Below are 27,529 nucleotides of genomic sequence, written 5' to 3' on the forward strand. Positions count from 1 at the left end.
CCCCAGTGCCTCTTTCTGTAGAGTCAAGAGGTCTGCGTGCCTCTAACTTAATTCCACTACACATCCATCCTGAGTCACCCTAAAATAGCTGTTAGTCCCCAGCACAGCGGTCTGCGGAGGTGAGAGGGTTTGTTCCTCAGACCTGGAGCTTGGGCAAACATCTCAATAATTGGCAGTAAGTCCAGACACCTCTTCACAGGTTGTTCTAGAAGCTGTGTTTTCAGAATCTCTCTTCTAGAAAGGGGTTGCTGTGGTGAGAAACAGAGCAATGGTTCCCCTTGTTCCCCAAAGATGCTCTTGTCCTACCTCATGGACTTTATGAGAAGTGTCTTTGGGGATCTGCGCCTGCATCTCTGGGTTGTCTGACTGGCTCAGGGAAATCCCGAGGGGAGGGAGGCAACTTCTGCCTTAGATATGAAATGACAGGACCAGGGACACAGGTAAGGACAAGCATGTGTGCTTTCCTGAAATGACAGCCCCGTAGACCTCTGGCCTCCAGCACTCTGAAAGAACAGATCTGTTACTTCAAGCCACTTATGCTTGCAGTAATTTGTTACAGTAGCAACAGGAAACTATGCAGCTACCCTAGGACTTTCCCCAAATTGTAGTATGGCATTCTTTTTTGTTTTGTTTTTTTGGTTTTTTGAGACAGGGTTTCTCTGTATAGCCCTGGCTGTCCTGGAACTCACTCTGTAGATCAGGCTGGCCTCGAACTCAGAAAATCCACCTGCCTCTGCCTCCCAAGTGCTGGGATTAAAGGCGTGAGCCACCATGCCTGGCTGTAGTGTGTCATTCTTAATTTTTTTTTTAATAGTCAATTCACTTTCACAGTTTCCTTCTGTGTGTCTGCCATGGTGCATCAATGATACAAACACAGACAGACAAGGTTCCAGCCGGGAAGCCCAGTGGCAAATGTCACACACCAGTCAGAGACATGCGAGCTGTGCCTTTATACCCTCTCCAGGGTAAAAAAGGTGAAGAAGGCTCAAATGAAGCTCAAATGACTACAAAGACAGGAGGGAGCTGAGAACCTGGGTGTCTGGAAGAGACCCCCTGGTTACCCACTGCACACAGCAGGGGCTATAGTGTAGTTGTGGCTATAAGAATCCTGTCCCAGGACTCTATGATCCGTCTCTATAGCACATTCCCCAAGGGGTGCTCAGCCTTTAACCTGGGCCATTCAAGCTTAGACGAGTATCCAGACATGTGTGTCATGCTTCAATACGTTCGTTCTGCTGGCGGATGCTGAGTTTGAGGTACTTAAAGGGCAACAGTGGGGAGGGCCAGCAACACCAATACTTGGGTCTTTGAGGTCTGGGAGGGACACAGACTGGAGAGTTGAAGTCAGCAGAGCAGATAAGCGTAGAGAATACAGAAGGAAAACAAGGTGTGATGTTCAAGGAAAGGCACTGACAGGCTCAGTGCAGAAACCTCTAAAGAAGGTGGGGTAGAATGTTGGGGGGTGGGGGTGGGGGTTCCAGGTAAGGGGCTGGAGGATATTCCCAGGGCTGAGGGACTGAGCAGTAGGAGACAGGCACAGGGGAGAGGCTGGCAGTGACCTTGGCCTCCTAGACTCTGACCCTAGAGAGGGCAATTTAGGATCTTGGTTAGATCAGAATTGATCCTTGATTTACTTTTTTTAAAAAATTAGGTATTTTCCTCATTTACATTTCCAATGCTATCCCAAAAGTCCCCCATACCCTCCCCCCCACTCCCCTACCCCCCCCACTCCCACTTTTTGGCCCTGGCGTTCCCCTGTACTGGGACATATAAAGTTTGTGTGTCCAATGGGACTCTCTTTCCAGTGATGGCCGACTAGGCCATCTTTTGATACATATGCAGCTAGAGACACGAGCTCCGGGGTACTGGTTAGTTCATAATGTTGTTCCACCTATAGGGTTGCAGATCCCTGTAGCTCCTTGGGTACTTTCTCTAGCTCCTCCATTGGGGGCCCTGTGATCCATCCAATAGCTGACTGTGAGCATCCACTTCTGTGTTTGCTAGGCTCTGGCATAGTCTCACAAGAGACAGCTATATCTGGGTCCTTTCAGCAAAATCTTGCTGGTGTATGCAATGGTGTCAGCGTTTGTAAGCTGATTATGGGATGGATCCCTGGATATGGCAGTCTCTAGATGGTCCATCCTTTTGTCACAGCTCCAAACTTTGTCTCTGTAACTTCCTTGATTTACTTTTTAACAGATCACTTCTTGGGGGCTGGAGCGATGGCTCAGTGGTGGTTAAGAGCACTGACTGCTCTTCCAGAGGTCCTCAGTTCAATTCCCAGCAACCACATGGTGGCTCACAATCAACTGTAGTGGGACCTGATGCCCTCTTCTGGTGTGTCTGAAGACAGCCAGTGTACTCATATACATAAAAATCAATAAATCTTAAAAAAAAAATCACTTCTCTCTTTGGAACTCATCAAATGTTGAAAGCAGACAAGAAACTCCCACATCTGACTACTCGACTTCCACAATCATCGAAATGGTACCAACTAGCATGGTATAAAATTTTACTGTCCCTGCCAGTACCACAATGCTACAGGCCATTATGCTTATACCTCGGATTCTTTCATGTCTTCTAGTGATCTTCCTGCATTCCGAGGACATAAAGAAACCATATTGTATATATCCCTCCATGGTCAGAGGACTCCCGGAAGTTGGGTAAATGACCATTCTAGTGCCAGGCTCAAGAACTCAAGAGACAACTAGGGGCCATGTGCCTATCATGTGTCATGTCCCAGTCGGTGAGCATTAGGTCCCTATGGCTCAGACATTGTGGGATAGGTAGCTGGTTGGTTTGCAGTAGGGACATTTCAAGAGCCACTAAAGAGTCTCTGCATATTAGTTTCCATAGTAGTGGTATAGCTCTAGCGATAGGCTCCTCTACTGCTCCCTGGTGGCTGGGCATCTCACACAGCTGAGCATCTTCCCAGGGCCCCAGCAATTCATACGTAAAACTACACCACTAGTCTAAATGGTCCCCAGATTCCAGTCACAACATGGCTTCTGTTTTCCCACACATTCTTCTAGATAGCTAACTGTCCAGGATGGGCTGCTTGATGACAGGAACCCCTTGCTCCAGCTCACACCCTGTAGAAGGCTGCACCAGGGGCTGTCTGTCAACGCAGGTGTGGGCCAGGCCATTTTGCTCAGAATCTTACTCCATTGTCTCTTGCCTCCGTGGGAGCTGTGGAGTTTTGTTCTACAGAACAGGGAGTGGGAGGCTTGCAGCAGCAACCTCATGTCTCCTCCTTAAACCCTGGCAAGCATCACTGACAGGACTCAAGTCTCTCTAGCAGTTTGATTACTGAACCCGTGTGCTTCCAAATCCTTCCTTCCTGTCCTTTTGCTGTTCCCTCCTGTAATTACTCCCCCAGAGGACCAGCCTCAGGTTCTGCCAGAGAGAAAAAATGTCAGCGTGGAGACATCTTTGACAGCCTCAAATTTCTTAATGGCAAAGTGAAGAACCAAAGATTGCTTTCATTATTCTCTGCTCCACGGCATCCCGATCACCCTACAGGGGCTTGCTCAGTCTTCACGGAACGAACGGATAAACAATTCCTTATTCAAAGGGCTGCTATTAAAAACAGCCTCTCGGCTCACTCTGTCAATCTCTCTGGCAACTCTCTTAGGGTGTGTGGAATTTACTTATGCATTTTCTCTCTCTGCCAAGTGAACGGGAGGTGTCTAAAGACCTCTTAGCTGCTACAAGCATTAACTGTCCCTGCTACAGTGTCCCTGACAAGTGATAACCAGATAGAAACCAGAAACCTCATTTCCTTATGGAGCCAGCCTACCTTGTTGTAAGGTTTCCACTGAGTGAAACAAAGCATGTGTGTGTGTGTGTGGTGTGTGTGTGTGTGTGTGTGTGTGTGTGTGTGAGAGAGAGAGAGAGAGAGAGAGAGAGAGAGAGAGAGAGAGAGCATGTGTGTATAGATATGTAAATATGTGTACATACATATATATGTACACACAGTTTGTTTCTCCTAATGAGAAACTGGAACCTCCTTCCATTGCTGGTGGAAGTTAGCTTGACTTTCTTTCTGGGGAGACCCAGAACACGATGACATCGTCAGCCACATGTAATGCCCCTTGAGCTTCCTCCTCCTCGTTCCCATTTACTGTCTCACCAAACACGAAGGATGCTGTGGTGATTAGAATATGCTTGGCACTATTGGGGGTGTGGCCTTGTTAGAGGAGGTGTGTCCCTGTGGGGTCGGCATTCAGAGGCTCTCCTCCCCCTAGCTGCCTGAGAATCAAGGCAGATATCTAGAAAAAGGGAAAACAGAAGCCATGTAGTACTAGATCAAGATTTAGAACGCTCAGCTCCTTCTCTAGCACTGTGTCTGCCTGGATACTGCCATGCTTCCTGCCATGATGATAATGGACTGAAACTCTGAACCTGTAAGCTGGCCACAATTAAATGCTTTCCCTTATAAGAGTTGCCTTGAGCCGGGCAGTGGTGGCGCACGCCTTTAATCCCAGCACTTGGGAGGCAGAGGCAGGCAGATTTCTGAGTTCAAGGCCAGCCTGGTCTACAGAGTGAGTTCCAGGACAGCCAGGGCTACTCAGAGAAACCCTGTCTTGACCCGCCCCCCCCCCCCAAAAAAAAAAGTTGCCTTGGTCATAGTGTCTCCTCCCAGCAACAGAAACCCTAGCTAGCAAAGATAAATGTTTGACTCAATCCTGCATTGACTGGATGGCTTCCTAAGCCACATGCAGTTACCCCCTGCCCCCAGTCCACCTTTTTGTGGAAGCTGCAAGCCAGCAGCGTGGTTCCCTGTAGAGGGCAAGGTGAGGCCACAATCAGGAGGAGACAGGCCCAGGGACTTTGGATAACTACTTCTAGTACCTTTGGAGGAAGATTTCTCTCCCTTTTGCTTCACATATGGAGTTGAGCATGGGGTTTTGGAATTTGGAAAGTGGCCTGCATCAAAACACAGACAGAGGGCCGGCAGAAATCAAAATATGGCCATGAACACCCCCAGGACCTAGGAGACAAATGAATCCTGTTTCCAGGACTGACTGTGCTTATTTTCAGATTAGACTTGGAGTGGGAGGTACAGGAGATGGAGAAGAGGGCACGAGAAACTTCACTACCCTAGAGGGCTGGTCTAGAGTGCCCGCCTGCTGCCTGTCTTGGGCAGTACTTTTCTGTTTCATCATATTGAACATTAACCATACCAGACCTGGGTATCTGGGATCTCAAAGCTTGGGCTCCAACTTGGCAAACTTGTGTCTCCTTCTGCCTCGTCTAGGAAGATGCTGAGTTCTGAAAGGAGCAGCCCAACACCTCACTACCTGGGGTGAACACATTCTGCACAGCCAGGGCGTCTCCGGGAACGTTCCTGAGATGTGGACTGTGTAAACAGCAGGCCCAAGTTCTACCATCTGCCAGGAGTGAGGAGGCTTGAACAGAAGGCAGAACATTCTCCCGTGTGCACTCTCACTGTTAATATTCAGAACAGCTGTCACAGCTGTCTCCTAGTAAGGCGACCTGGGCGCAAGGAGGAAGGGAAGAGCTGACAAAATGTCTGGACACCTCCCCACTGTGGACTCCTGTAGAGTTGTGGTACACAGAGGTAAGAGAGCTTATACCCCATGCTCAGGCCAGGGTGTATCACCCTCCAAAGGAGAACTTCTCTTAGGCACATCTTCTGTTAGTCCCATCTCCAGCCACTGGGCAAGACAGAAAAATGGTCACTAGCTACAATAGGGAGTGTAGCTAGGAGGGAGCCCAAAGCAAAGAGGAACTCGTCCCTGGGTTTGCCTCTTCACTATGGCTGGCACTTGTCACAATGCCCTTCATCTACCAAAATGGGATATATATATGTGTGTGTGTGTGTGTGTATGTATGTATGTATATATATGTGTGTATGTGTGTGTGTATGTGTATATCTCCACTCCATCATTTGGAGGCTGACATTTAGAGCATTTGAAACTGTGTAAGCACCATGAATTTCACAGTTATATCCTCTCCATGGATAACATCCTTCAAGGAGGACAGGAGGCTTCCCTGGCTGAGCCGTGGCTAACAACTGATACTGAAATTGACTGTATTAAGGCTAAGTCACCCAGGAAACTTAAGAGAACACCTCAAAGTTCCAAATTGTCACCCTTCAATGTATCACAGGAACCAATGTGACATGGGGACCAATGTCACATTTCCTCCGTGACATGCTGAGTCATTTGTTCAGCCATTGGTGAAAGAGACCCGAGACCTGGCAGGGTGGCCATTATTCTTGGTCATTCAGCCCATCACCTTCCCAAAACAGGACCACACACAGAAGTAGGTTAGGGGCCCAGGTACAAATGATGAGGAGAAGAGGCTACACAAGACAATGGCCTGCCTTGAGAGGCAGAGAGGCTGTGAGGATGGGGATGGAATGGAAGAAGCAGTGAGTTCTGCTAGACACATGAGATGCCAGGGAAGGGGAGAAGTGAGAAATCGCCGGTTACCTCTCTCTGAATCCGGGAAGGCATGAGGGAGGGAAGAGCAGAAACAGCGGGTTAGCATCCGTACAGTATCCAGTCTACAACGCAGCTCTCAGCGCCGACATCCCACTGTGGTTCCCAACTTTGCAGCCATTAATAGCCTTTCTGTGCTTATTTTAGCCGCACCCTATCACCCGGAGGAGTGTATTTCGAGCCACACTACGATGAAGCCAAGAGTTGCCAGCTGAATTTGCAGAGGCAACAGATCAGCTGGGGGAGGGAACCAAGCTTAAAATACCACAGTCAAGTACAAGAGACTGTTTGCAGGAAACACTGGCAGGGAACTTATCTTCAGTCTCCAGCCCCAGCCCCGGCTTCACACACACACACACACACACACACACACACACACACACACACACACACACCACCACCACCACCACCAACAACAACAACAACAACCATACAGAAACAATCAAGCATACACAGTCTTACCTGCTTCATGGCCCCTGGACATTTGAATTAGAGCTGTGGCCCTGATACCCAGGAGCTTTAGCAAAGTCCTTAGTGGGCAATGGGGAGGGACGTAGGGCAGAAGTGGGGGAAAAAAGAGAGGTAGGAGATGAAGACTTCAAGGGTGTGGGCACAGAGCAATGCCAAGAAGGGGTGTGGGTGCAGAGCAGTGCCAGGGAAGAAAGGAAGGGGGTGCAGAGAGGAGCTAGGAGCATCTGGAGGTTGTAGGGGTGGGGGTGGGGTGGGGGGACAACAGCAAGCTTTGAGGTTCGTGCTCAGAACTACCCAGAGTTACCAGGGGACCCTAGAGATGTCTCTGAGCCTCCTAATCCTTTCGCTTCTGACAGAGGCATTACAAAAGGGCCCAGAGGCAGCGTCCTCTAAGTGATACAGGTGTTCTGTAGAGTAACAACAGTCCGAGGAGGCAGAGTGCCGGACGGCTAAGCCATGAGAAGAGAGGCAGGGTTCACAGGGACCTGCTCTCTCCCACACACCAGCCTTGCTACTGCTGTCACCTAGGCCAGCTGAGAGTGATAGTGAATACGCAATCAAGTATATCACCAGATGGTGAGCTAAAAGCATGGAGGGAGCCATCACACTCCACCCCAGAACAATACTTGTGGCATATATAGACAAGGGGACAAGGGCGCAGCGGTCATACAGCAGAGCCATAGTGAAGAAAGGGCTTGTGACTGCAAGTCTGTCTCGGTTCTGTCTCTCGGATGATAAACCCACAGAACTGAACAAGTTTGCTTACGGCAGAGCCAAAGGGTTTGACAAGGAACCTGGGTTCTTGAAGGATCAGGGAACTCAAGTCTCCAGGAGAGACTCTCGAGGCTAGGAGGTGGACAGGGTTCAGGATCTTCCATGACAGAGCTGACCTTCTCATTGTCAATTTATCAGACTCTCCCAGTGTGTCAGGCTCACAGCATTAGATGGCATACTAGGTCACCCATCAGTGAAAAGGGGACAGAGACACTAGCTCAGGGCATTCAGGAGAAATGAGATTAAATGAGATGGCATTTAACCAAGATGCAATCATGTGCATTTTGGGAGCTGTTAGCACAAAGTCATGTCATGGGTTCCTGCAAGGCTGACATGGTCAGAGTTTGGCCTTGAGGGTCTATGTGGAGATCCTTGCAGGGGACTGTGGCTATGTGTATACTCTTGACTAGAGGACAGTCTTCCTCTGTGGGTGAAGGTCGTCTTCAATGAGGCATGCAGCTTTGGAAGGGAACATGTGGGACAGTAAGGGAGTGGGAGGACATTTGTCTAGCCAGCCAGATCAGCTGAATCAACCACGGTTATCAGTGAGGTGACAGATGTCACAGCCATATTGCCCTCATATCTATAGGTGGCTTCTGAGGGACACTGTCTCTCATGGGAAGGCATTCGCCAGGAAGGGAGTGTTTCTTGGACTCACTGGGTGTTCTTGTACACGCTCCTCACCCTGCTATCAAAGGCGAGCTTTAGAAGTAACTTTTTGTAAGTCAGTGACCCTGTGGAGTCTCAGGTTTCCTACCTCAGACAAAATAGGCTCTTAGAATATCCTTATAACCAGTTCCTCCTTTTAACAACAACAATAATGATGATAATAATAATAACAATAATACATGTCTTTTAGGAAGAGTGTGCAAGTGGTGTTTCCTTTGATTCCATCTTGATTTAGAGCAAGAGCTTTTAATTTCCCACTCCTCTCAAATGCTCTGTCTAGTGTATGACAACAACTTTGCCCAACAGCGGGAAATCTAAAGACTGAGAACAGGATATTTTCTTCTGTGAATAGCCTTGGCTATTTAGACTCAGACCCATTGCAAGGGACTCATTTGAACAAACAGCCCTGACATGCAGCTTCTGTGTCTCCCCCTGCAGGAGGAACTGGGAAACTTGGAAACAGTTCATTCTTTGGGGTTTTGGAGACACTGTTTGCTTTAAGTGCTGAAGTAAAAACCAGCCATAAAGAGAAATTTCAGGGGAGCTCTGAAATGTCATTGGCAAACCCCCAACGAGTCACCGACAGTGGTAGCTACTCCACCACTCGGTACGTTTGCTAAATGAGAAACATCAACAACAAAACACCCATCGGCCCAGAGCTGGGCTTCGCACGGGATGAGCCATTCTGAGAGAGGAGAAGGCTAAACTTAGCCATCTGCAAGCCTACTCCCTTCGCAGGGTATACGATGCCAGTGGGAAGAATCAGGTCCCTAGATTAGTTCCACTTAAGTAGCTCACCAGGGCTGCCTGATCAGCAGGCTCTTGCTGCAGCTCCTTGGAAAAACAAATGCAGAAAACGGGCACTGATTTCCTTAACACAAATCTCAGGCAACAGAGCTACTTTGTCATGTGCGTCGGCATTCCTGAAAAACAGCAACTGGAATGGCATGCCAGAGCGACACAGTATAGTATGGTTCTTTGAAAGGCTGTCATCATTTGTGCCCTGGCCAAGCTGTTCCCCACGAATGAAAAAACACAACCACCCCTTTCTCACACCCCGGGCTTACCAGGCAAGGTCTCTGCTATGGCCCTGCTTGTCTACTGTGGTGGAACCTGTACACGTGCTTTTTTTTTAAATACTTCTCTTCATCACCGTGGGTCTTTGGAATCTCTGGATGCAGTCGCCATTGCTCATGTGACAGTGAACTGCGGTGATAAAAGTCTTCCACCTGTTTTCGCACCGGACAGGACAGTCCATTTTCCTACCTTGTCTTACCTCCTTAGTTATCTGACATTTTATTATCTGTTTGCCCTTAGTTGGGACCTTTGGTTGCTTTGTTCTCCAATTTCATCTGTAATATGGGCGAACCAGTGAGACACACACCTTTACAGATCGACCTACAGAATTCCTGAGCTATCACGGGTGGTAGTGTGAATTAGATGTTAACGTATGGGGGGCAAGAAAGGTGGGTCTGCTCCCCCCTCCCCCAATAACTTGTTTTGGATTACCACCTCTTTTGTGACTTCAAGCAAGAGCTACCTGCATCACAATTTTAAGGTCAGTTCTAGAGAGGATGGAACCAGAATGGCCCGGTAGACCCCTGTGGACTCTCCACCTCAGAAAGGAGGTGAATAACAAGTTTATGCAAATCACCCATCTGGTTTCTGCCCAGATTCACAGGCTTCACCTCAGAGAAGGGCTTTCCTTCCTGCAGCTGAAGATGACCTGATCGCCTGCCTCCAACCAGGGATGCTGTCCTTCCCAGGACAGGCTCCTTCCCCTAGCTCCCGCTTCCAGCCCCAGCCCCAGTGGCAGGCATTAACAGTGGCCAGAGAGAGTAAGAGTGCCTGAGGATTTACTGTGGGTAAAGATATTGAAATGCAAAGCACACTTTTCTCAACAAAGGATTTCTCCCGAGTCTGGAGAGAAGACACAACAGTTAAATTGGCAGCTCACCGGATGAGGGTGGGAGGGATAGTTAAAAGCAACCAAGAAATGGGAGTCTTGTTTTTGTTTTGTTTTCCTCCCAAGTCCATCTTGTGGAGAAGCATTGAAGAGTTCCAGCTTCCCTTTGTACAGCGTTACAGATGAAAAACACAAGGCTTGCCTCTCTGACCTAGAGGAAATTTAACGTTTAGTTTTCAAATGGGGGAGTAATTCATGACATCCCCCGGTTTTCAAGGGAAAAGTCTGAGCTCATTAAATGATACACGTCATACGTGACTGGTGAAGGCATGGCTTGCTTTTGGAGAGCAGAGATGGTAAGACAGGAGACACATGCCACCCAGAAGGCGTCTATCTGACAGGGTAGAGGAGTGTACGCTCTTTGTTGAAGACTTTGATACAGAGTCGGGAGATGACAGCTCTCCACACTGTGTAAGAAGCGCCTGCGGCGATTCGGCTTGGTGGCACTTAGCATGCACAGAAAACAAAACCACAAAGCAAAGGCACTGCTGTGCCTGTAGGTAAATTCCTTTCTTCTGTAGACCAACTTCTTTGGGTGGATGGGAGGAACACTAGGGTAAATAACACATCAATGTTGGTTTTGTTTTTTTTTTTTATCATCTCTCTCTTAGATGCAAGTATTCTTTTTTTTTTTTTTTTTTGGTTTTTCGAGACAGGGTTTCTCTGTGTAGCCCTGGCTGTCCTGGAACTCACTTTGTAGACCAGGCTGGCCTCGAACTCAGAAATCCGCCTGCCTCTGCCTCCCGAGTGCTGGGATTAAAGGCGTGCGCCACCACGCCCGGCTAGCAAGTATTCTTGATAATCTGTAAATTCAATAGTATCTAGAGAAATGCAGACAACACTAGAAAGAGTTGTTCGTCACTGCTGTTGAAAGAAGTGCAGTAGTCTCTGGTCACGGGGCATGCTTTATAAAAGGGAATCCAAGGTCCAGAGAACTTACGCTATCGTGCTTCAACCCCACGACTAGTAGGCGGCCATTTTACCCAGGAGAGTCTGGGCTACACTCAGTTAACCTTGTCCCCTGTTCTGCCTGTCATGTGGGAACCAGGTCGGCTCTTGTTAGCTGACTTTGCTCAGGGCCCTCTCCTGCAGGAGATGTGGCCTTGGTTCTTGGGACTGTTCCCTTTTCTTTCTTTCATTCTCTGTGTCTCTGACTTTCTCTGTCCCCACTGGATTATGTCTCCCCCCCCCCCCCAGGGGTCAACAACAGTAATTACCTGCTGTGTTCTTCTGTCTTCTCCCATTACCCTCCAGCCTAAGGCCACCTCCAAATTCCCTGCCTTCCCAACCCTGTAACCCCAGGCTCCCAAACATACCGGTTTCTTCCTGCTTTGGACCCATTTGTCTATTGCCCATCTGTGCCCTCCCCACAGCCTTGAGCGGGCTGAATCAGACCTTGTCTTCCACAGTAGGCTAGCCCACCTAGGGTGGGGTCTTCTGACCTAGGTGCAGTCTATTGTCTGCCACAACTGTAGCTTCCTGCAAGAAGCCAATACCTGCTGAGCAGCTGAGCTTGTCTTCCTGATGAGATCCTGGCAGAGTGGGAGATGGGTCTCCCCCTTTTAAATTCAGACCCTAGAATTAAAACACTGAGCCTTAATCAGAGAACTTAGTCTTGGCTCGCTATTTCTCTCACCTTCCTTCCCATCCATCTCCAGCTTTCCTTTCAGGAACTCGTGGCCTCTGGCGACTACAAGCATCACCCCATGTTCTGTGTAGGTTCCCCTTGATCAATCACCATCACCCCTGACAGGCTCCACTGCCCCCAGTCACAGCTAACTGGAGCCCTGGTTCTAGACTCATAAGTTCCCCCTCTCTGCCCCTGACTAAAACATCAAGTCCATGTGAGCAGGGGCCTTTCACCTCGATTACCCATCACTGGCTGGCATGGGGCAGGCAATCAACAAACCCTTTGGAATGAATGAACAGCCTGAACAGACAGCATGGGCGCCACTCCCTTGCCAGCCTTAGGCATACCGGTGAGAACCTAAGGGAAGTCTGCCTGCCCAGCTGGCTGGATTTCTCTTTCTCTGATTGTAATTCACAGACAGTCCTTCAAAAATGACTTCAGTTGGTATCACATTTCCGTGCCAGCCATCTGAAGTCATGTTATAAGATCCCACTTCACTGCAACGGGCAGGAGGAGAGTTCTTGGAAGTTCACTAGTCTCTTGTGACTATTTGAAAGCTAAGCACATCTGTGCTCGGTTATCTCCAGCAGCAGTGACAATGATTTTCTAGAGTCCCTAAACAGATTCTTTCTTTGGGACATTTGTCTAAACGATAAACAGTTCCTCTGTTCCTACCAATCAATACATAAATTTCCTCCAGATATAGATATCTATCAAGATTTATTGGCTCCACAGAGAATTTTCTTTATGTTTGTACTCTGAGAAATAAACTTTAGCTTGTTACTCGGGAAAAAGAGCAAGATAACAGGTGTGCAGAAGGAGAGGATGGGTAGAAAGCTGTGGGAGACCTTGAGAGTATCATCCCCGAGGGTACTGTATCCCAGCAAGAGTTACCCTCTCATGGTGTGTTGTGTTTACACTCTTCCTACATAGTAAGCTCACTTATTATTTCTAAGCGCTCTCTCTCTCTCTCTCTCTCTCTGTAAATCGGAGGACAACTTGCAGAAGTTGGTTCTCTCCTTCACTATGTGAGCTCATGGGATTGAATTCAGGTTGAATGTGTGTGTGTGTGTGTATACATGCATGCACACATGCATGTACACATGCACACACTTGTTCACTGTTTATATTATGTGCATGTACATACACACACACACACACACACACACACACACACTGCATACACACACATCACACATACCACATACCACACACACCACATATCACAAACACACACACACACACACACTTTTAGGGGGTGGCTGCACTCGAACTTTGGCTTAGAGCCTTGTGCATGCTAGAAAAGGGCCTTACTCTCAAGCTGTCTCTCTAGTCCTGCTCTTATTTTGAGTCAGGTGCTTGCTACATTGCTCAAGCTAGCCTTGAACTTTAGATCTTCCTTTCTCGGCCTTCCAAACAGCCGGGATTACAGGCCTGCATCACCAGACCTGTCCTTAGAGAAAGTCAGTCAATCAATCAATGTATCTTAAAATAAAAATGGCGACACCATTGAAGCATTGCTCTAATTTTACTGCTTGGGTCCTCCTTTCTGTTATTACGTGTGTTTGTTGATATTTGGTAATTCAGACACATCATGTTAAGAAAGAGTGTGAGAGGGGGTGGAGAGATGGCTCAGCAGTTAAGAGCACTGACTGCTCTTCTGAAGGTCCTGAATTCAAATCCCAGCAACCACATGGTGGCTCACTCATCTGTTATGAGATCTGATGCCCCCTTCTGGTGCATCTACAGCTACACTGTACTTAGATATAATAATAAATAAATCTTTAGACTGGAATGAACAGGGCTGACAGGGTTGACTGGAGCAAGCAGAGGTCCTGAATTCAAACTCCCAGCAACCACATGATGGTTCACAACCATCAGTACAGCTACAGTGTACAATAAATCTTTAAAAAAAGAAAAAGAAAAAAAGAAAGAGAAAAAGAAAAAAAGAGAGAGAGAAAGAGTGTGAGATTAAACAGCCTGACCTACAGTAATTCTTTTTGGAGGCTTTTTTTCAGAGCTGGATAAAGGTAATTGGTCCTTCTGACTTCCACAGGACTAACAAAACAAAACAATAGCAAAATAAATAAATAAATAAATACATACATACATACATAAATATCAATGTTCATTTCAGCTGTCACTGTGGGTTTTTTTGTTTTGTTTTGAACTCGTGTGTTCCTAGATCAGGACTTAGCAAAGTATGATCTGCCACAAATGTATTTAAATGTATAGAACACTGTGACACCAGTCCCTAGGTGTAGGCTAAGGCTGTAGGTGCTATACGCAAAGTAGCTTCCTCAGAGGCCACCACACCAGCAAAGACTAAACACCGACTCCTTGGCCTTGGAAGGGTCTCTGAGCCTGCTCTGGATGACCTGATGCAGCGGTGCTATGTATGAGGTTGGCAAGTGTGTGCCGAACGGTTTCTAGAGCACCCAGTGCAGAAGAGAAACATACAGCTGCCTGCTAAAGAAATTCTCTCAAGTTTCGGGATGGTATCTGATCCTAGCACTACCAAAGGAAGAGAAAAATCAGGATCATATTGGCGAACCAAGCACAGGGCCTGGTGCCAGGTCAAGGCACTAGAGTAATTCTTATTATAGATAGGTGACAGACTCCAGCACTGGCTGGAAACTATTCCATCCATGTGCTAGTTCATTTTGGTTCCTAAAAAATACCAGAGACTGGGTACTTTATACAGAAAAGACGTCTGTTTAATTTACTGGAGATCCAGGAGCGTGGCACCAGCTCAGCTCTGGTGACAGTTGTTGGCTACACCATATATGGTGATGGTATCACAGTGGAATTATAGGGTCACTTGGCAAAATAGGAAGCTGGAGAGATCTGGGAGAAATTCTAGGCTCACTTCTAAAATTCAGTTCTCATAGGACTTCCTGCATTAATAACTTACAGGATGCTGCCCTGTGACCTAATTTCTTTGCACTAGGGCCTAGGTATTAAAGGCACATTACCTCAGCACCAGCCAAGCAAGGGCCATGTTTCCAGCACATGAACCTCGGTGGATAACCACAAAGTATAACTACCATGAACAACCAAGATGTAGGAACAGAAGGTTTTCCAATTTGTAAATCCTCCAGACTGCAAAAAAAAAAAAAAAAAAAAAAAAAATCCAGTTGTGGTGGATACAACTCAGTGTTAGACACAAAGCCCTGGGTTCAATCTCAGTTTCTGCCTGCCTGCCTGTCTCTGTCTCTGTCTCCTGGGTTCAATCTCAGTTTCTGCCTGCCTGCCTGTCTCTGTCTCTGTCTCTCACCACACACACACACACACACACACACACACACACACACACACACTAATGGAATTCCTACATGCCCACCCTAAATGAAAGCAGCAATGTGGATATTTAATTCAGCCATTTTTTTTTTTTTTGTTGTTGTTGTTAATGTCACTAGCAGGCTGTGACACTTAAGAGTCTTTCAAAGGGAAGGGATGAAGGCAAGAACATGCCTGACCCTCGAAAATGGCACGTGCAGGTTGTCTGGCAAATAGATGCATGCTCTGACATGACAGAATCAGGTTACCCCGGCCCCAGTTGACAACCATACTTTTGGCAGCTGCTTTCTGCTTTCCTTCTGTCATAATTATTTCAACTGTCATAATTTATTCATCTGCCCGACAAGCTTACAAGTTGTAGGGTAACCAGTCCAGGCTTCTAGATCAGAAAGCCTGGCAGTGCACTCCCCCCAACTCCCCGCCCCCACACACACTCCTGGGCCTTCCCAGCTGCTAGAATACTGACTGCAGACAGACTATTTTGTATCCACATAGTTTTGCAAAACTAAAATGATTTTCAAAACCCACGTCTCCTGTCACAGTTGCCCTCAACTTTTGGGTTCATAATTCTGCAGTGAGAAGGAGATTAACGGAAGGATTCCTGCGGAAACTAAGCACAAAAGGTCCTCACTTGAAAAAAAAAAAAAAAAAAAAAAAGCCGGGTGGTGGTGGTGGCGCACGCCTCTAATTCCAGCACTTGGGAGGCAGAGGCAGGCGGATTTCTGAGTTTGAGGCCAGCCTGGTCTACAAGTGAGTTCCAGGACAGCCAGGGCTACACAGAGAAACCCTGTCTCGGAAAAAAAAAAGTCCTCACTTAGAGTGACTCAACTTGACCTTCTTTTTTTACAGCTTTCTGAAGGAGGGAAAGGGAGACACATCCAGTCAAAACTATACTTTTCTCAGGCTAGCAATATTTGGTACAATGGTCTCTTGTGGTGTTGGGCAGTGAGCTATGGCTCAAGTCAGTCATGTGATCAAGATTGAAAAAAAAAAAAAAAAACAACAGCAAAACCCAACCAACTATACAGTGTGTTGGCTGGCTAGGCCACGATGTCAGGTAGGGGCTCTAAAGACATTTTCTGCTCATGGTATTCCCAGTTTCCCATGGGTTCACAGGGAGGAAACCCCAGTTTAAGTTGAAGAACATCTGCATTTTGTTTTCCCTATTCTTCAAAGACTAGGTCCTTCTAGCTCCCCAAATGCTAGTGAATGTCCTGTGAAGTTGCTAGGAGCCCAGCCTTTTCATTTGACGTACCTATAGAAAAGTTTTAATTATCAGCTGTTAAAAATATACAAAAAGGGGACTTCATCAATGGCTCCTTATAAAACCAGGAGCAAAGGTAAATAGTTTTGTATGTAGGTTTAAATCTCTCTGCCCCCCACTCCCTTATTTTGAATCTTTATTTTTAATCCAGAGCAGAGAGAGAAAAAAAATAATGCTTGCGGTCTGACAACAAGCAGAGAATGACATCAAGAGCACCGACCGAGGGGTAAACGTGTCTCGGAAAGACAGTCAGCCGTGTAAGAGTCCACTGGGTACGAGTGCTCAGCCACACGGCAGGAGACAACCAAGTGAAGTCAAGGTCTCGACATAACATAAATTTAAAGTGAGTCACTCCACTGCTTAATAACCCTGTCCTTGAACAATCATTACTTCCATTAACATGGATTCCCAACAGAACAAAACCAATGAATCCAGATCACTGCCTTCCTGCCTCTTCCACATTCAAGCTGTCAGTTGGGTCTCTTCTATAGCAACCCCTCATTCTGCTTGTTTCTCTTCATGCTCTCCATCATGTGGCATCCTGCCTGGACCAGGACCGGCTCCCCCAACCCTTTGCTCCCAGGATCCTTTCCTGACAGCCCTGTCCAGGATCTTTGTGGATGAAGTAGATCAGTCCTTGGGATTCCTCCCTTCAAGAGGTCTCGTGACCATCAGAATAAAAGTCAAATCTGCAACCCAAGTTCTAGGACCCTGTTTGACCTTATTCCCACCTGTCTCTTCTGTCTGCACATAGACCACTCTGGTCTCCTTAGTCCACCTTCTGTCATTCTGTCCAGACCAGCTTTGAAGCCCAACACAAGCCTCACCTCCTAGGGTGGGCCCTCTCCACTGAGTTAACTACTGCCTGTTATGCCATGCTGTTGACTGTCTTCAAGGAAGCCTAAGCCTACATGATCTTGCTCCCAGAGTTGTTTTCCTGTGCTTCTTTGAGGATGGACTGTCTCGTTCTCTGTGTACTTCCGAAAGTACCTGACTCACAGCTTCTATAGCTGTTAAACAGATTAACCTATGGATTATAACTAAAGATGATTGCAATTAAACACTAAAACAGACACAGAAGAGTTTCTATCTACATCTGTTCATCTGTACATCTGAGAGTTCAGTATTTTATAAGACACACATTCCATGCAAGGGCATGAGAGCCAATATCTAAGAACTCAAAAAACAAAACAAAACAAAACCAAAAAACACCCCCATGGTTTGTGCTAACCATTTAGTATATCACAGGTGAGATTGGTGGGAGACTGAAAATCCAGATGAATATGAAGCTATCTGGCATTAATCTCCCTACTTTATTGCATCAAGAGTATAAATACATTCAAGGGCCCCACCTTGGAACTCATCTCGGCACACTGGGGCCTGTGGGAGGCATACGCTTTGCTTAGCTTGTACTGCAGGATGAGATTCATTTTTCTGAGGGTTTGCTCAAGGTAAAAGCTGCTCAGGTGACAGCAAGAGACCGCATGAATGATGATTTTTGTAACAGATTAGCATGGCCACAGCTGAATGGACAACACCACTGCTCACAGCCTAAGAGTTCAGCCCCAGCTCTGCTCGAAGCCCAGGCTACTCTGAGAGGAATCTGTGCTTGGTATAGGGAAGTTCCAGCCTGACAGACCCATGGATGGGACTTATCTCTCCCCACCCCTTCTTTTGAGTGGAGATGGCTTGGGTTCTATCTGTTTTCACAAATAGTCCTGAGCTCAGCTAACCTCACTCACAGTTCAGGGCTCAGGGTCATTCACCCTGCTCTCCAGAGATGTCCAAGCTCAGAAGACCTAAAATTGGCCCCATGACAGCACAGTAGGAGTTAGAAGGATACAAGAAGGCACCCACTATGCTCAGTACTCTATCTTTGAGAATAAGGCTTAGCGCTCTGAAGTTCAACACTTGTTAAATAAATAAGTAAATGACTCCCCACTGTTTAAAATCCATGAGAACTAAAAATAATGTGTGCACTGTTTTTTTGTTTTTGTTTTTTTGTTTTTTTGTTTTAAAGCAGGATTCCCATTGCTGAGCCAAAAACCATGGCACCTTTTTTCCTAGACAGTGGCTGATGCTTGATGCTAAGTCTCCCTCCCCCTGCCCCCCTCTCCCCCCCTCCCGCTTGGTTTGATTCCCATCTCATTTTTGAGGACACAGTCACAGGTGATTTTACAAAATTATAGGTAAAAATGTGTACAAATACAAATTTAGGGTTGGTTTTCTTGACACCATTTTCTGCCTCTAACTTCTTACAAAATATCTCTAGACATTTACTCCTTTCCAAAAGCAATAACTAAGACAGAAGTAGCAAAAATCTGGATGTTAGGTAGAAAACTTACAAAATGCCCTCGTGTCAGAGCCAGGCTAGAGGAGAGACAGTGTTCAGTGGTCTGGGAAAACCAAGGGAAATCAGGCAGAATTCCTCCGAACCGAAACCCCTAGGCACCAAGGGAAAGGCAGGCTGCAGTGACAGTTATCAAAAGAAGGAAGAAGACTAATGGACCGGCCGCCTCCTCCTGTCTCCTTCCACCCAAAGCAGTAATGAAGATTCACAGCTACACATTCATTAGAGGATCGATAGACGTGCCTGGTTACAATATTGGGACAGAGAAATGGATAATTGCTAGAAAAGGCGCAGGTTCCTCAAGAATTTAACCAAGTGTTGTAAGCAATATTTAAACCGTTGTGGTTTTCTTCTTCAAAACCACTACTTTTTCAATGCCAAGAACATGCACGTGATAAGTTGGCTGTGCTTCCACATTTTGAGAATTTCAGGCATTTTCCACCCATGGAAATCATACCGATATTCAGCTACATAAATAAAATTACTTGGGTTTTTCTACACAAAGGATATTGCCCTTAATTCAAATACCATATTTAAAAAATGTAATATTTTTCACTTCTAATTTAGAAAAGATGTACACGAACATTTCCCGGGGCACACGTGAGATGAATACACTCAGCCACAGGACACTGCACATCACAGAAATGCCCGGTGCAGACCATCTACAGTCTAGCACTTCTTGCAGCGATGGTAAACTGAGATCAAAGGAATGTCTCCCGCTCATTTCTCTCCAGAGTGGTAGGAAGAACCCCTCCTCAGACCAGCTGGCTGCCCTTCCCCAGGCATCAATCTAAGCGCGCCCCGTGGGCAGGGAGGCTGCGGCCTTTGTCCCGCGTGTCTCCAGGACCCACCTCGTTGCCTCCAAGCCCAGTACCCCATGCACCTGCAGACAAAGGCGTGCCATCCCTCTCCAACTTCCTCACCTTGAGTTCTCCGTCTAACAGTTACCAGTGCAGGGCGGAGGCACTGTCCGAGGCTCTAGGGCGAGGACCTGGTACCCTAGCCAAGCCAGCTGGGTGCACTTGCTTTAAGCCAGCGGCAGAAGCAAGCACAGGCAGCGGCAGTTGCAGCAGCAGCAGCAGCAGTGGCAGCGCTTCCATCTCAAGTTCAAGCTAGCTGCTTCCGCGCCGCCCCGCCCCGCCCGCAAGGCCACCGTCTCCCATTGGCTGCTGAGCCGGGGCCCTCCTGCGGTGCTCGCGCCGGGTACTCGTGCCAAGATGCTTCAGCAGGTACTCCAGCTGCTCAGCAAGGGGGCTAGCTATGCAAACCCGCCACCCGGACTACGTTTTGTGACTAACACTCCCCTTTGTACAGTCTCGGGGCTTGTAAAGAAAGTTAATTCTGACCCCATTGTGTGTGTGTGTGTGCTACTTACTACCCACAGCCAGAGAGCCTCCACGACAGACTCTTCCACAAAGCATAACGTGAATGAAATGAATAGATTTCAGAAGGGAGCCCAAGGCGAACTGGGCTAAACGCTACACTTTCAGACTACCGGATCATTTGCACAAGCAGCTCACTTCTCCAGCCCTGCTTAAGGCACCTCTTATGAGCCGCTGACTTGGAGCCAGGCTCACCCTGGCACTCTTAACATTGTCATTTCTAGCTGACGGCCCTTCCCCCACATCTACAAGGAAGCTGAAAAGTGTCCAGTTGGCTAGGTGACAGCATTTTAAATGGGACTGGCGGTCAAAATAGAAGTTTGAAAGGAGGAGGCAAGCTCATTTGCTGATTACATTGTGTGCGCAGAATACTCCCTTTGCCTAATTGTGCTGGGCAAGAATAAGTTATTTGATTGATTAATTAACAAAATGAAGTAGAAGATTGGCTGTGTTTTGCTCAGGATACCTCCCCCCCCCCCCACACTCCTTGTGCAGAGAAAAGAAGAGAAAATGGGAAACAGACCCAGAAATGAAGTAGTGCTCGTTAAATGAGGAAGTTTGTCTGATTTGGAGAAGCACAGCAGGTGTACTGGAATCTCTTAATGTTCATGTTTTAAAACAGGACCAAACATTTACTTATCTGTTCAATATTTATGATATGCATATGCCAAGCACCAGGATCCGTGCTGACAATTCCCTTTTCTGGTTGGCAGGTGTCTCTGCGGGGACAGTGCTATTTACTTCATAGTGATCTGAGTCTATGACCTGTGTTACCTGTGTTACTTACAAGACTTAACTCAGAATCCCAGCAGCTACAAGGTTTGGATGTAGCCCACCTGAAGGTGGCGCTGTGCGTGATTAGAGGGTTGTGGTTCAGCAGCCCAGGCAGCCATCACCAAGGCTGGTTTTCTGCCTCCCTGCCTGTAGCAGGATTGAAGCAACAAGTCGGTCAGATGTTCTCAACTGGCAGCACCTTCACTGCCTAACACTGGCTTCCCCCATAGCCCTTGCTGTGGTTTGGCAATACACCTTTGGATGAGCACTTGTATCATCACCCACTTCACTGTGAGCTTCACGGGTAAACCGTCATCTATTGTTCTGGTGTGGTAAAGAAAACGTAAGCCTGGCCACAGAGACCCTGGGATGCCATGACTCCCAGAGGTGGTGTTTGCTGGAGGCCTTGGTTGTTGTAGACTTAGCTCCAACTCTGCAGGTGCTAGAGACTGAGATCAGCCACTGGACCAGCCAATCTCTGAGATGGAGCCCTCAATTCTGGCCACCAAGGCTGGGACAAAGCTCTTGTGGTTGACAATATTCTGTGTTACAGTCACACAGTCATTCTGTCTACATACAACCTTCCAGGACAGAGCAAGTCCATGGTTCACACAGGACGAGTCCCCATGGCTTCTTCCCATGGGTGACTCCAATCAACCTCCTTTATAATAACGCCGCAATCCATCAGTGTGTGCCGAGAGTTCTTCTAGCAGTCAAAGGTGGAAGTGGGTGTGGAGTCAGGGTCTTGAGGGCTCTTTTAACCATGAGCACATTTCCCGATAATAAAGCATCTACATTTAATGGTTATGTTCAGTGACTTTTGTCTTTTTTAAAATTTTCAATGACATGTAATCAGCACGTGACATTTTTACAAATTAAAGGGCAGACTCCTATTCCCTACCATCTACTATGAATTAGTGTCCAGATCAGTGGTCACCTCTATCAGAGCCTCTTCCCGGGCTTAGCATCCTTGCCTCTGTGTTCTCCGGTTCATAACCCTGTTTCTGGCAGTGGTCAGCAGGACTGGAACATTTTCCTTTGTGTGTGATGTAATGTCAGACCAACTCCAAGTTCCTAGCATCAGTCACAGTACCCTCCCTATACTCCCTATACAGGCTTCCAACATGAAGGCAAAAAAAAAAAAAAAAAAAAAATCCCCAAGTATCATAGCAGAACAACAACAACAACAAACAACAACAACAATCCATTTTACTTCTTCTGGGTCTGCATTTAAACTGGGTAATAACCGTTTTAATGTGCAACAGACATCATCTAAGTCCCTAGAAACATAGGTTCAGTCATATGTAAAATTTAGTACTTATCCCAACATGTTCCCTGATAAATACAGAAGTTGTTACTGTAGTAACCGACTATTATAAGGGTGTACACTATTATTCTGGTTTTTTTTTCTTTCTAAAAATAAGAATGTTGTTTAAAATTATTATCCACTTTAGAAATCTGACACGAAAAGAAACCTGACATGATTTATAAAAGCAGGGAGGAAGCTCACCAAACTCTCCAGCCACTGTTCTTCCTAATTAGAATGAAATATTGCAGTTTATTTGCATAATATATTAAGGGGGAGAAAAACCGCCTCGGCTACTTATCTTTCCCTCCCCCAGACAAAGCTGACTGGAAAATACAGCCGGCATACCAATAACCCAGGGTGCAACCCTGAGAAGCATGGAAGAAAAAAAAATCAATTTTATTTCTTTCAGACCTGCATTTAAACTGGATAATAGCCGTTATAATGTGTAACAGACATAATCCGATTTCAATTTGTTTGATTAGAGGAGTATAAACATTAAACAAGAAAGCCAAGGGATTGTCATAACAACGTTTACACTCTGAGCTCATTACAGAACAAAGCCTTCCCATTCGCTCCTGGAAAGAGTGCTACTAGGAAATATAGGATATGAATCTGAACCATCCGGACGTATCATCCACAAAAATGTTTGTATCACCTCAGCCAGTGATCGAGGCAGCACTGAACCAGCCGCCACTCAACTTCTTCCCCAAAGTAGGAGGAGGGAAGCCCTGCATGTTCCCTTGAGGCTGTGCTTCTGATCACACTGCATAATTGAAGCCCCGCCCAGGCCAGTGCGTCTTAGGCTATACTGAATTATAACTGTTACCACCAAGGGGCAGAGTGTAGGAGTATGGGGGAGTGGAGTACGCAGGCCTGGGGTATTTATGCTGTACTATACAAGCAGTCCATCTTCTGGACCCCACACAAGCTCTGCAGGCAGGTATGTCTTGTGGACTGCACATGGAGAAAGGCCTTTCTAGAGCAGGCACTGTGCATGGCTCACAGGAGTCAAACGGCAATAACCGGGCCCTCCTCTCCACTCTCAGAGGAAGGTAATTAATCATGCTCCCCCTCGTTTTGGATCTTTGGTGCCTGGGCAGGATGCTGTGGGGATCAACACCTTTCATACTTCCTTGTGTAAGGCTTCAATCATCTGGCATTGGCTAAAGCACAGAGGTCTGGGGTGGGAGGCCTCCTGGTGATGGCGTGTCCTTATTCAGCTGATTATACTACTTTGAATAGCAAGAATCCCAATACAAATTATGCAAACAGTGATCACAATTCAAGCAAAGGGCAGAAAAGAATTCAGTTCAGAACCGCAAAGAACCCCGGGCAATGGATGCTAAGGGCTCAGCCAGCACCAGGAGTCTTCCCAGTGTCGAGGGTCCTGTCCTGGAAGACGTTCATCCCTGGAGGCTGTGGTGTGAATTAGCAGAAGAAACCCCACGCTGCCACACCAAATCCGTGAGACAGAAGCATGGCTTGCATTCCGATTAGGACATGACCTTTATCAAAAAGACCTCCAGGTTTCAGCACACAATCTCTAACTGTGCTCTCTCACAGAAGGTTTACCCCCTCCCCAAGACAGTCTCCTGTCCAGTGGTCTAGGCTTTGCCTGTCCTGACCTATACGATGCAGAGGCTCTTTATAATAAGTGTTTGTTTACAACTACAATCTTTGTAGGTGGGAGAGTTCCAAGCCCCAGGCAGGCAGCACAGCTCATTTTCTTTATGCAATATTCAGTGCACAAAACTTCCTACTACACCAAAGACTCTGGGCATTCACTAGACTATAAAGAGATTGACTAGTCCCTCCAACCAACAGTTCCCGTGTTGCCAACTGCTGGGGGAATGCAAGGTGGAGGGGTGGATGAAAATCATCACCCTCCAGGAGTTCAGAATCCTAACCACCACCACAAGCACTCAATTCCCAAGGTGCTCAGCCCCGCCCCACCCCTTCCCTTCCCTACCTGCCCTGCCCTTTCCCCAACCTACTCAGGCCCTAGCCTCTCTCCTCAGGGAAGCAGTATTACATGAAAGCCAGGGGACAATGCCAGCCAGGTGCCTCCATGCTTGGTGGGAAGAGGAATCAGCTGTCTGACAACACCCATAATCACAGCTAGAGAAAAGCCATGCTGTGGCCCCACATGAGAAATTCAAACCTCACTTGATGTACATGCCCGGGAGTGAAGCCAAGAGAAATTATTATTACTTTTAAAAAATATTATGCCGGGCATGGTGGTGCATGCCTTTAATCCCAGCACTCGGGAGGCAGAGGCAGGGGGATTTCTGAGTTCGAGGCCAGCCTGGTCTACAAAGTGAGTTCCAGGACAGCCAGGGCTATACAGAGAAACCCTGTCTCGAAAAACCAAAAAAAAAAAAAAAAAAAAAAAAAATTAGTATTTTTTTTTTTATGGGTATACATGTTTTTTATCATGTGCAAGTCTAGTGCCCTGAGGTTTCCTGGGACTGGAGTTAGGTTGTGAATGGCTCTGTGCTGCCTGCATTTTGATGTTAATTCCGCTCTCCTAGAATGGGCAGTCTTGGAATGATGAATAAGTCACGTTCTCAGGTGACTTCTGGTGAACCTCCCCAAATGAATAAAGAGATCAATCACTGGGCAAGTAGGCGGGACTTCCGGGTTAGAAGGAAGAAGGGAGGAAGCAGGAGAAAGTTAGAGGCTGGTGGATCGGGGATAGCGAAAGGGCACGATGTAGCTGCTAGTGTCTCCCGGATTCATGTCGGACCCGCCAAGATTCACCACTGGTGGAATTAGATTTAATACGGCTTACAAGATTAGGATTTTAGATGTTGCACCCAGGGATTGAGTTACCATTGTTTCTGAACTAAGTGTATGGTGTTTTTTATCTCCCAGCAACTTGACTGGGTTCCAGAGAGAAAGGTACGGAGGCAAAGCATGGGTAATGAAGCAACCAGACCTGCCAGTGGGAACTTAGCGAGTTGGGTGGAGACATTTCCGGAACCACTGGGCCAGAGAGTATGCCAAGGTGAGAACACCCTGCTGGTGCCATGTGGCCCACTGGTGCCCAGCATAGTGCAGGATATCGGTAGTCTTTTTAATATTTCTCTTAACAGAGTTATAGATGGTTGTGAGCCTTCGTGTGGGCACTGGGATTTGAACTCAGGACCTCTGAAAGAGCATCCAGTGCTCTTAACAGCTGAGCCATCTCTCCAGCCCCAAGATAAATGCTTCCATGTATTTTCCTCATACCTTAGTTACTACCCATCTGGTTTCTGTCTCAATAATTTTACTTTTCCCCAAATGCCATAGAAATGGAATTATGCAGTGTGTGGCTTTTAAAGTCTCATTTTCGTGACTTAGCGAATGGCTAAGTCTGTTAGGAGCTCATTTATTTTCACCACTGAGAATTCTATTTGCAAAACACTCCACTCCATTTTCTATTTGTTTAGCTGTACCGCAGCTTATTTGTATTGCTTCCAGTTTGGGACAAGTTTAAGTGAAGCTAATTGTTAGTCTGTGTACCGGAGGCTATCCGTGGAGACCTCTGGCCTGACCAGGCAAGAGGGTTCAAGTGAAGGAAAATGGTCTCGAGCAGGGAGGGTGTACTGGCTGGTTTTGTGTGTCAACTTGACACAGATGGAGTTATCACAGAGAAAGAAGCTTCAGTTGAGGAAATGCCTCCATGAGATCCAACTGTAAGGCATTTTCTCAATTAGTGATCAAGGGGGAAAGGCCCCTTGTGGGTGGGACCATCCCTGGGCTGGTAGTCTTGGGTTCTATAAGAGAGTAGGCTGAGCAAGCCAGGGGAGGCAAGCCAGTAAAGAACATCCCTCCATGGCCTCTGTATCAGCTCCTGCTCCCTGACCTGTCTGAGTTCCAGTCCTGACTTCCTTTGGTGATGAACAGCAGCATGGAAGTGTAAGCCGAATAAACCCTTTCCTCCCCAACTTGCTTCTTGGTCATGATGTTGTGCAGGAATAGAAACCCTGACTAAGACAGAGGGGAAATGCCACCACTACAGCTGCTCTGATGCCACTGCCCCAGCGGCTGCTGTTGCTCCGAGAGATGCTGCACTGGCTGCGCTGAGCTGAGCAAGAACGTTCTCTTCCCAGGAAGTGTTACAGCTCTTGTGACAGATGCTCTCAAGAGGATGGAGTAATTCTCACACACCTTTATTCCCTCTGGATAGGATCTCAGATACAGTTTTGGGGTGGGCTGGGTCTGACAGCAGGTGCTTGGCCTGAGATGCCTCATCTACATGAGGAGGGACTTGTGAGCACTGTCCCTACATGACTGATGGCCTCAATTCTCTCGATGGGGAGCTGTGGCTATGTGACAGGGGTCTGGAGTCAGGAGCAGGCAAAGCTCCTACCATCCATTCTGGGTCTCCAGGGTTTTAAGTCCTAGCTAGACCTCACCAGGCTTCCTCTCATGGTCCACCGCCCCATAGCTAATGATAATAAAACAAATAAGTCAGTGTGGTGGCAAATGCCTGGGAAGGCTGAGACAGCAGTCATGAGTTCAAGGCCAGCGTAAGCTACATAGCAAGATTTTAGACGGTGGGCAAGGTTTGTAGATCAATGGTAAGAGGTAGGAGCCTCACATGTGTAAGGCCTTGGGTTCAATCTCCAGTTCTGAAGGAAGATTAACAACCAATTAAAATGAACTTTGCCAAGGGATGTATTTGGTTTTCATAAACACATAAACAGGTTGTAGCATCATGAGTTGTTAAGTAAGTGTAGATTAAAACCACAAGGATGCACAGGGGAGATAGCACAGTGGTAGTGCTTGTCAATCTCCAATACTGAAACCAAACAATCAACCAAACACGTAACCAACCAACTAACCAACCAACCAACCCAGGAGTTACCATGCCACATTTCAGATTGCTAAAAATACAAGTGACTAAGCCCTGTGGATAAACAACTCAGGGGCTACCACGGGCTGGTGGCCACAGTGAGCAGCTGAACCGAGTTGGCTAGAGACAATGTAACATGAACAGCTACTCAGAGGGCAGAGCAGCAGCTGCTTCTTACAGAAAACACAATCACTGCACAGCCATCAGCCCCACTCCTGTGCATTTCCTTAAGAGATGTGACAACAGGGTGACATAAGAGAGAGAGAGAGAGAGACAGAGAGACAGACTGACTGACTGAAAGAGGGGGAAGGAGGGGGAGGGGAGGGGAAA

At 47.1% G+C, this 27,529-nt stretch overlaps 1 protein-coding gene across 11 annotated transcripts in view; it reads right to left on the minus strand.

Moving 5' to 3' along the window:
- Apbb2 (amyloid beta precursor protein binding family B member 2) overlaps positions 1–27,529 on the minus strand; it is a 326,097-nt gene that overhangs the window by 16,005 nt on the left and 282,563 nt on the right. The window contains exon 1 of one of the 11 annotated variants that reach the window (XM_029477233.2): positions 6,462–6,608. The exons of the other annotated variants lie outside the window; for them this stretch is intronic. The gene's annotated coding sequence lies outside the window, so the exon portion shown is untranslated. Of the gene's footprint in view, positions 1–6,461; positions 6,609–27,529 lie in introns of those variants that run through there. 11 annotated transcript variants of the gene reach the window in all.

The sequence above is a fragment of the Mus caroli genome, unplaced genomic scaffold (genome assembly GCF_978045245.1).
Source record: "Mus caroli unplaced genomic scaffold, Mus_caroli_1 scaffold_4, whole genome shotgun sequence".
Taxonomy (NCBI): domain Eukaryota; kingdom Metazoa; phylum Chordata; class Mammalia; order Rodentia; family Muridae; genus Mus; species Mus caroli.